This window comes from Haemaphysalis longicornis, unplaced genomic scaffold, assembly GCF_048455015.1.
Source record: "Haemaphysalis longicornis isolate Haplotype H1 unplaced genomic scaffold, Haemaphysalis longicornis Haplotype H1 scaffold_3, whole genome shotgun sequence".
NCBI classification, from domain to species: domain Eukaryota; kingdom Metazoa; phylum Arthropoda; class Arachnida; order Ixodida; family Ixodidae; genus Haemaphysalis; species Haemaphysalis longicornis.
The window spans coordinates 164,337,891-164,346,966 of NW_027526335.1; the positions used below are offsets into that span (position 1 = coordinate 164,337,891).

The 9,076-nt window shown below is 44.5% G+C and overlaps 1 pseudogene; it reads right to left on the bottom strand.

Moving 5' to 3' along the window:
• Positions 1-780: 780 nt before the first annotated feature.
• Positions 781-6,686, bottom strand: LOC144173503 (uncharacterized; annotated as a pseudogene).
• Between the last annotated feature and the right edge of the window lie 2,390 nt (positions 6,687-9,076).

A 9,076-nucleotide genomic window follows, 5' to 3' on the forward strand; every position in this document is an offset into this window, starting at 1 on the left:
GACTGATGGGAAGACCGAATGCTGAAAGAAAACACAGGAGCAGAGTGTCGCGAAATTGTGAGGGGTGGATGGTTTGCCCAGGCGCCGCGAGACGCTTTTCAAGCAGACCTCGCAGCGGGGTGCGGTCAGACCTTCTGAAAGACCACCTTGCTGCTAATTTTGCACTACGCAGAAGCGCACTGGTATGATTTCTGCTCTGAGAATTGTTTATGCAACGAGACGTAGCTAAGAGTTCTCACCATAGTTCCATTAAAAATGCCCCGTTTTCAACTGAGTTCATGTTATTCATCCAACATAAATGCAGTGTTGTGAACAAACTTTTTTTTTCGTTCGACTTATACAAGATATATTCATTGCATCTCAAGACAAAGTCTTTGTCTGCATGCTAATTGAAACACCTGAGCTACGGAACAACAAAAAACGTGCGACAGATGTAAACAAATCAGGCGCCAAAACGTACCATTGTCCTGATATGTAATTACCTTTATAAAGTACCTATGCTCAGGCTTGTTTACTGCCAATCACAGCTTTATTGCACTTTTTAGGTCAAATGTCTGTTATCATTCATTGAGACGACTGCATTCATAAACGAAAGTCAAACTTCTTCGCGAAATATAGACACTATGACGATATAATGTAGTACATGTACTTTCATTGTAGCCATCCTTTCCTTTGTTAATTTTAAACCGCTGTGTCTGAGTGTGTATAATTGTATTTATTTCTCAAACTTTTAATGTTATTTTCTTCCTCTGTGGTGCTGTACTCTTATATGCCCTGGTCCCTTACGCTGACGCTATGATGTTTTTTTGGCTCCTCATGTTAACACTAATAAGTTGATGCTTTTTTCTTTTCCCATGTTGTCTTCCAGTGTGTCAAAGTTGTGATTTCAATTTTGAATGGAAATAAAAAGTCCAAATTTAGTTTCATCTGAATGATGCAATAAATTTATACTTTAAGCTATTTCGAGAAGAAATAATTTAGAGGCAATTTTTTCCTTCTACGGTTGAGACTCAATTTAATTCATGGGTCCCGGCGACTTTTCAGTCGCGGTTTAACTGTAGTCATGTCCCACTGCCGTTGTGTGGACGCATGATACTTGTGTTAAGCAATAGAAACCAAGTGGAATTGCAAGGAACAGGCATTGGTGTGATGTGGCGATCTTCCACTCAGGTCCTAGATTTTACTAAAAAGCACAACACTAGTCACTCGCTACTGTGCCTTGTTTGTTATCCAATGAGGCAGTGGGCCGAGGCATGCACTATGGCATCTCTGAAAAATCAAAAGAAAGGGAAAACGCGTAAGCCTGGAGGACAAATACTAGGCTGAACTCAGTGGCAGTAGGCGAGAAATTGGCAGATGCTTAGGGGTTTTTTATTTTGTCAGTCACACACAACTACACACATACATTGCACACACAAAGAAAAGTTGGCCTATTTATTGCCTTGGAATGCGACTGTGCCCTGGCAGGTAGGGAATGAACGGTGGCATTTGGGCTGGAGGGGTGTGCATGCCTTAAAGACTGCTTAAAAGGGTGGCCTGCTGGGAAAAAGACTGCCCCATAAGGGCTTGAGTTCCCTGCAAGAAGGAGTTAGTGACTCCTGCCAAGAGCTCCTTCGTATTTTCATGCTCCTTTTGGTGAAGCTCCTTCTCCATTTCAAAACGGATCTTATTTTGCTTCTCTTGCTGCTCAATTGTTCTTTTCATGCATTTTGTCAAGCGCCTTCCCAAAGGTGCTTGTCCTGCGGTGCTTCGACTTGCATCCGGGGTCAGGGTTCCAGCTTGTGTTCCTGATGGGCCTGGTCCTCCTTTGCGATGGCGTAGATGTTGCAGCTGAAAATAAAATTCCCATGACGGATCTTTTTTCATGTTTATCACAGCCTCTTTCATTTTGTTCTTCAGTCTTGTGCAATTTTTGTCTCATCCATTTTGTAGAGGAATGTAATTGAACTTGACGTTTTATGTATGCTCCTTTTTATGACATGTTTAGGAATAAGTGGTCTGTCTATAAGTTGGCTGTAAGGTGACTATGTGGAAAAGGCTGCACCTTTTTTATTTTGCAAGTGGTGCAGGTGTTGGTTAATGCTTTGTGTTTTCCCACATGCATTATGGTCTGAGGCTTCATTGTGTGCAGAGGGTGTCTAAGGATCGAGAAAACCGATTAATATCAAAGAATTCTTCTACATACAAAAACTGAGCAAGTGTGGAGTATGTACTCTAAAAAGTGACTTGTGTCTTAGGGAAAATGTGAGGCGCATATGCTTTGGCACACCAGACCACACTTGTTTTGCTGGCAATTTTGTTCCAACGGTGGACATGATGTACTATGAGCTCATGTATATCCAGTAAATAAAGCATCATTTTTTTCACTCTCATATTGAACATGAGTGCTGTGGTATTCCAGCACATAAAAAAACTTACATGTTTCTAGATCGTCGGACGCACCTTCCTCCTCTTCGCTGCCATCTGCTATTATAAATATTGGATTAGTGCATTTGCCGTAGGTCTTCATTGTTATCAGGGATAGGAATATTGACACTACATCCACGTTCATGGTCAAGTCATGATCTACATTTATCCTGCGTAGCATTCCTCGCCGAGTACTTCAGCAACTTAGACTGTGGAATGCCCTGCATTCAAACAAAAATGCGATATGGGTGTAGTAACACATTTAATTGTTATAACCGAAATAGAGATAATTGGTCAAACAGAATTTTTAGAAATCAAAAATTAACAAATGCAATGTTCACAAAAATCTGGCGAAATTAACATATAAACCTACCAAAAATGCAGACTAAATTAAAAGCTTCCGGAAAAGAATGTCGAAAATACAAATAAAAATATCGAGAATGAGAAGACCGTGCTTCCACAAAAAATGCACAATTGGCGTAATTAACACATTTTATCGCCGTAACAGCGCAGATGCCCTTGATTGGTCAAACGTAAATATATAAAAAACCAGAATAACCAAAATTTTAAAAATTCACAAAAACAAAGTGATGAAATAAAAAAAATCCGGGTATTATACATGGCTCATTCCACGCCAAACGTTCCAGGAAGTGCGCTCGACCAACTCCGATAAGAATATAAAAATTCATGGTCGATCGCTTTACTACACTAATCATTTCCATGACCAGTTTTTGGCGGAAAAATTTTTTTTCTGACTCTCAGAGCAATATAAATATCGTGGCAGTGACCAATAACTAGGCTGTGAAAAAAATTCCAGTTGGTAGGAAGAACACCGCGTTTCCTTGGCACAACGCGTTCACAGCTACTAGCGTTGTCTCAAGATGTGCCTTGAGGAGAAGCAATGCGTTGTTCTTGGGCGATATTTAGACATTTTTTACAGCTCTTACAACTTTTTATGAGATAGTGCAGCTGCATAATTTGTTTGTATTATTGGCGGTAAGTGCAGAAAAATGAAGCATGAATCGACAAGCCGGCTTTGGTGCATTTAGGAGGCTGCAGAAGAACCCTCGGTGCAGTGAAGCGCACTTACGCTCCGCCGTTCGCAGCCTTGGGGGCAGCTCAATGTAGATAATATTTTCTCGCGTAAAACAAAAAGGACTCGGATTAAACTTACAGGAATAAATATCCTTTATACACCCTTTCAAATGATCCAAAGTGTATATTTCTATATGGAGCGCCACACAGAGCGATAAGTGCCTGAACATGAGCAATATTGCGAAATTTTTCAAATTCCATGTGTTTAGCGCTTCGAAACTACTGACTTCGTGACTCGTATTTTTCCCGCACTTACCATCAACAATGGACACAAGCTATCCAGCGTATCTCTGGAGAAGTTGTAAAGGGTGCAAAAATTTCTAAATATGGTCCAAGAACACTGCATTGCTTCCCCGCAAAGCACATTAGCATACACTAGCGGTGAATGCGTTTTAACAAGGAAATACGGTTCTTTTCCTACCGAATGGAATCGTTTTACCGCGCTCCGTATAATATTTCATTTCTTGCGAAATTTTTTCGCAACCTAACTGCCACCATATTTAAGAAATTAAAATTTTCTTCTCTGGAAATCGGTTCCCAAAATGCATAGTGCAGTAAAAGTGATCGACCATTATTTTTATAGCGTAATCGGAGATGGTCGAGCGTGCTATCGGGGATGTTTGGCGTGGAACGACCCACATCTCCTCCAAAACCCGACCACTGAACCCGAAACAACGTCCCGAACACCTGAGTCCATTCAGAAATTCTTGAAACACGAATTAAAAATAGCGAAACCAACCCTGGACTACGCCTTTTCTCGTTGGGAATTTACATGTATTGGTAAAGGCACCTATTTTTGTAATAGTATCAATTTAAGAACTTAATCCAAATAAGAACTTAAAAAACAATAAAATAACCCAAAGTATTTGGCTACTCATAGTCGAACCTGGCTGTGAGGAACTCAAAATAAATACAAGCGGCGTTAGAATTCCGCGCGTTAGTAGACAATTCTGTGAATTTCTGCAAATGTATTCTGATGGCGAGGTGACCAGAAACTTTATGAAGGCATTCGTGTACAAGTATTTGCAATTTCTGGCACACAAGCTGATTTCCTGCTACGTGCAGAGCAATATCCGCTCTTTCCAGCCCCTACAGGTGGCGGACGAGACGGTGATCAGGCCCCCGTGGCAGCATGCGCGCCAGCATCAGTAGCGGCCTAAAAGCCCGTAGTTCTGCTTGAAACAGCTACTTTCTAAAACAATAAACACAGGCATACGGTGCTGATTGCGAGGCAACATTCGATTCGTTTCACGGCGTCTGTAGCGGTGTAAAAAGCGCTGCGTGCGAGTCAGTCCGCTGTGCATGGCTCAGGCCGTACGGGAGTGGTTTGAGAATAATCCCGGTTCATTGGGCAAACAACTTGCAACACAATGTGCAACGCTAAGTTTTGGGACATTATTACAGTGAGCGTCATCGCAGTGTGCGTTTTATTTTAAACGTGTTCATTTCTTCCCTGTGTGCATACTAAGCAGAAGCCCATCCGTACCATGCAAGGGTGATATGTGCGTATTGCGGTGTTTTGCTTGGCTGTAGTAAAACCTAGTTATGACTTTGGGCAGTAAAACCGGGAAGACGAGGCTTCTATTACGTCATATCAAGGGTTGTACAAACGAACGTGTTAGCATTATATGAAATAAAATATAAGCCTACGTATTTACGCGTGCATGTAGCATACACTGGCGTGTGATATTGAAGCGTACATGAAAATACAGGCAGTAGTTTACGGTGCGCTTTTGGCTTCTGATAATTAATTTAAGATAAATCTCTTGGCTGAAATTACGTTATGTTGATTTCACGGCCGGTAAGATTATTAAGTGCACCGATGCTTGTTACCAAAAAAAAAACGGGGGCTACCATATGCATACAAGAGCTCGCATTTGAACAAGTTATAATATTGTCATTCTTAAAGCATCTTGCTTCAACATAATTATTCCAATACAAATCAATAATCAATCAATCAATCAATAAACGCATGACCACATTTGCTCCTCGCCTTCGTGTGCAAAAAGTTTTCATTTGTTTCTTATTTGAAAATAAAAGAAAGCGGATTGAACAGCCTCTGCTGCTTATTGTTTGAAAGCAGTGGAATTGAGCCATTTTAACAACAGATAAGTGAAGAATGATTGAAACATTATGCGGCAGTAAATGTAAATGGTACCCGAAAAAGACGATCACAAGGTTATACAAAAATCCTACAAAATCGGCGCCCTCACAGCAAAGAACTATTAAATGTGGCAGCCGTAATTCCGTAAAGAATAATTTCAGCACCACGTACGCACGGGTGGGTCCGAAAGACCCGGTTTACTCTGCAGCAGACACCGCTGAGGCCTAAAACTCTTTCATTTACCCGCAGCTTCTATAGCTTCAAGAAAGTTGAGAGAATAGGAAAGCTCGTTCAGCCTATATTTTCCGATTATTTATACGGCATTGCCAATTACTATACATGCGAGGACTATTTTCCTTTTGCATCTGCGAGGCCGCGCGGATGCCGCCGGCCGCCTCCGCCGGAGCGACCGGTCCGCCGATCACCGTCTCCCGGCTTCGGAGAAATTCTGCGCGGCGTCACTAGCGTCGCTGGAAAGAGCGAATAGCCGGTCGTGAGCACGACAACCAACAAGCTCTCGTACGACGCGCAAAGCAAGAATTAAACTTAAAAGTGATCTTTATTTACCGCATCACAGAACGCTGTCCTCGTCTTCTGCGGCGGTGTCGACACCGTAATCTCTGGCTTGCACCATCGGGCGGTCGCCAAGCAGAAGGTTCATTTTGTCGAACCATTTCCTTTTTGAAGGCTCCGCGCCACTTTTGCACATCAGCAGGCGTTCCTGCAAATGCCAAAAAAATCAGTCACAATTAAAGCGCCTTAAAACGTTTTGAATCAAATCCACGTGGAGGTACTTACAGCCGTGAAGCGTTTTTTTTTTTTCAAATTCTTCCAACATGTCTTTATTTGCTCCCACGTCCACTGTAGGCCCAATTCCTTGAGATATCTTTCTAGGTCCATGAATATGTCTTTGTTCTTTCGGCGTTTGCTATCGAGTAAATCACTCAGTTTTTTTTTCGTGGACCAAAGCTAGCAACGTCATTATTTCGTCATCTGTCCACATGGTGCGTGGAGCCCGCGATGAAGACATCTTGCCTAGCGCGCACGTACCGGCCGGCAGAGCAAGAGCAACGTCGGCGCGATGGGGACAGGGGAAGGGGAGACCGCGACGGGCCGGAAAGGTCACAATTGGCGGAGGTATACGGCCCGTCAACTCGGCGCGACCGTTTATACATGCCCTTTCCGAGCGCGGCGAGTTCAGCCAACCTACCCCCGTCTCCGGGTCGACCGGACTCGCCACGACGGCTCCCCGCCCGACGCGTCCGCTTAACATGGGGAGGGCGAGTCCAGAAAACCTGTTTATTTCGACTCAACGCGCCCTCGTCGGGTCAATGTAAACGGGGCTAGAGACGAACTCGGCCGGGGGACCCGTTCCGGGAACCGAGGGGTCTCGTACGGGGAACTGGTTGCCTCCCTCAACGTTTATATAAACGTTGAGGGAGGTTCTATAAACGTTGGCCTCCCTCGCAGTCCCCCTGCCCGCCCGCCTTCCTTCTCCTTCCCTCGTTTGCTGCTTCTTGGTTCTGGGTGGCGGTAGGAGCAGAAACTGATTGTCACTTAAGCCCGTTCTACATGGAGCGAATTTCGCCTGCGAATCCGCTGGAACGAACATTCGCTCTTGCGAAGTTCGCAATGCCTGGAATTGTCGTCTACATGGGGCCTGCGAACGCCGCGATTTTCGCATTTCAGATGCGCCTTGTTTGCAGACTGAATTAAGTTTGCCACCACCAAAGGTTGTTGTGATTTTAACAAGGGTGGTTTTATTTTACTTTCTTGGCAAGTTGTTTCTGCCTGGTTTGCGGTAAATATAAGTTTATTCGCGGTTTTATATAAGAATCGCCAATTCTTTATCAATATACGCACACACAGCAGAGAAGACAAACGTTTTGGTGTTCCCGCGCTTTTGTCACGCTCATACAAGCAACGCCATCTGGTTTCCAAGCGTGCAAGTGGTGCAGAGCTGTGCTCCTATTGGCCGCAGGTCCCGCCCCTCTACGCCGCACACGCCGCACGAGCGGCGTTTGCTCGGCCGCTTCAAATGTTTGGCACTTTGCCACAGCAACAAAAAAATGTGGTTTTGCCGCACGAGCGGCACCGCATCAGCGAATTCGCCGGCGAAATCGCTCCATGTAGTACGGGCTTTAGTGGCGACTCTCATACAGTTTGTCTTAGATGGACAAATCATTTTTAGTACCTGGGCATGAAGCACTTTGCGTCGCTACAGCCACTCGCACCGAAGATTACATGGGTCGCTTTTAACACTTTTGGTCACTTCGAAACAGACGGCACAAACTCTTTCACGGCTTTAGTTGACAGAATGGCGAAAAGCGACCGACAAAAATCGCGAAGGCTACTCGGATTCTCGCACTATGGCCCGTCCATGCGCATTAGTCGGATTCATGTATGCCAAAAACTGGGTTCCTTCCCCGTACGGCGGCTGCTGCGAACAGAAAAAAAAGAAAGCTGCGTCCCTGGATACACCTCGCAAATTTTTCAAGCGCGTAAACATGGACGGTGGACTTTCTGTGAACAGGCTGTGCTAAAAACGTTCCTGGCTGTTATGTGTTTACTGTAAGTGTTGATCCTCAATAGGCTCAGAACGGAATAACTCGATCTACAAGGAAACTCGTCGCAACAGTCCCCCGGCCACTCAGCAGGACCCATTATGCACAAAAAGGGAAGCACTAAAATCCGTCTTTTTACGCCTTCTTGCTGCCGTGGATTTGTGAGTACATTCCCCTGCACGGAGTAGTTACGGTAGAAAATCTTGCTCGCAGGGGGAGGTAAGCTAAGCGACCACGTGCGGATTTCATAAAAGGCGTTAGCACTCTTTCATTGCAAGGCAAACATACATCGATTAATTGTTGTGCTACACCGTACGCTCAAATAGCTGGTAAATCGTGCTTACCTTGGCTAGACGGCAATCCTGATACAAACGCCGCTGCAACGCGCCGTCCAAGCAGAGACTGCGTCCACACGACGACCGCGCGTTGAGGAGTCCAAAAACTTGTAACACCACAAGACAGGCAATACAAACGCAGCGAGGGCAGACAAAACGTGAAGGAGGGGTGCGCCGCTCAACTCGCGCAGCAGGTAGAGGAGGAGGTAGTGAGAGGCGCCGAGCTGGTCGCCCTCGCAAGCATAGCCAGTGTTGTCCATCTAAGCTGCCAATATTTTTCAGAAAAAGAAAATTTTCAAAGCCTTCACAGCGATACCGTCGGGACAACGCTGGCAAAGTTCAAGTGTTGTCGTTGATTTAGATGTTTTTGCTTTTCCGATTGCGTTGGAACATCGCCGCTTACATATTTGTATGCCGACTTTCTCTCTAATATGCAAAGTTTATTTGCATGCCTGCCTTAGACAACGCAGTAAGTGAGAGTATCTCCCTCAGTCTCTTTTATTATAAGTAAACATCCAGGAGAAATTCTCAGTACGTTTATTCATTTGAGATGTATTTTACCCGGCACTTAG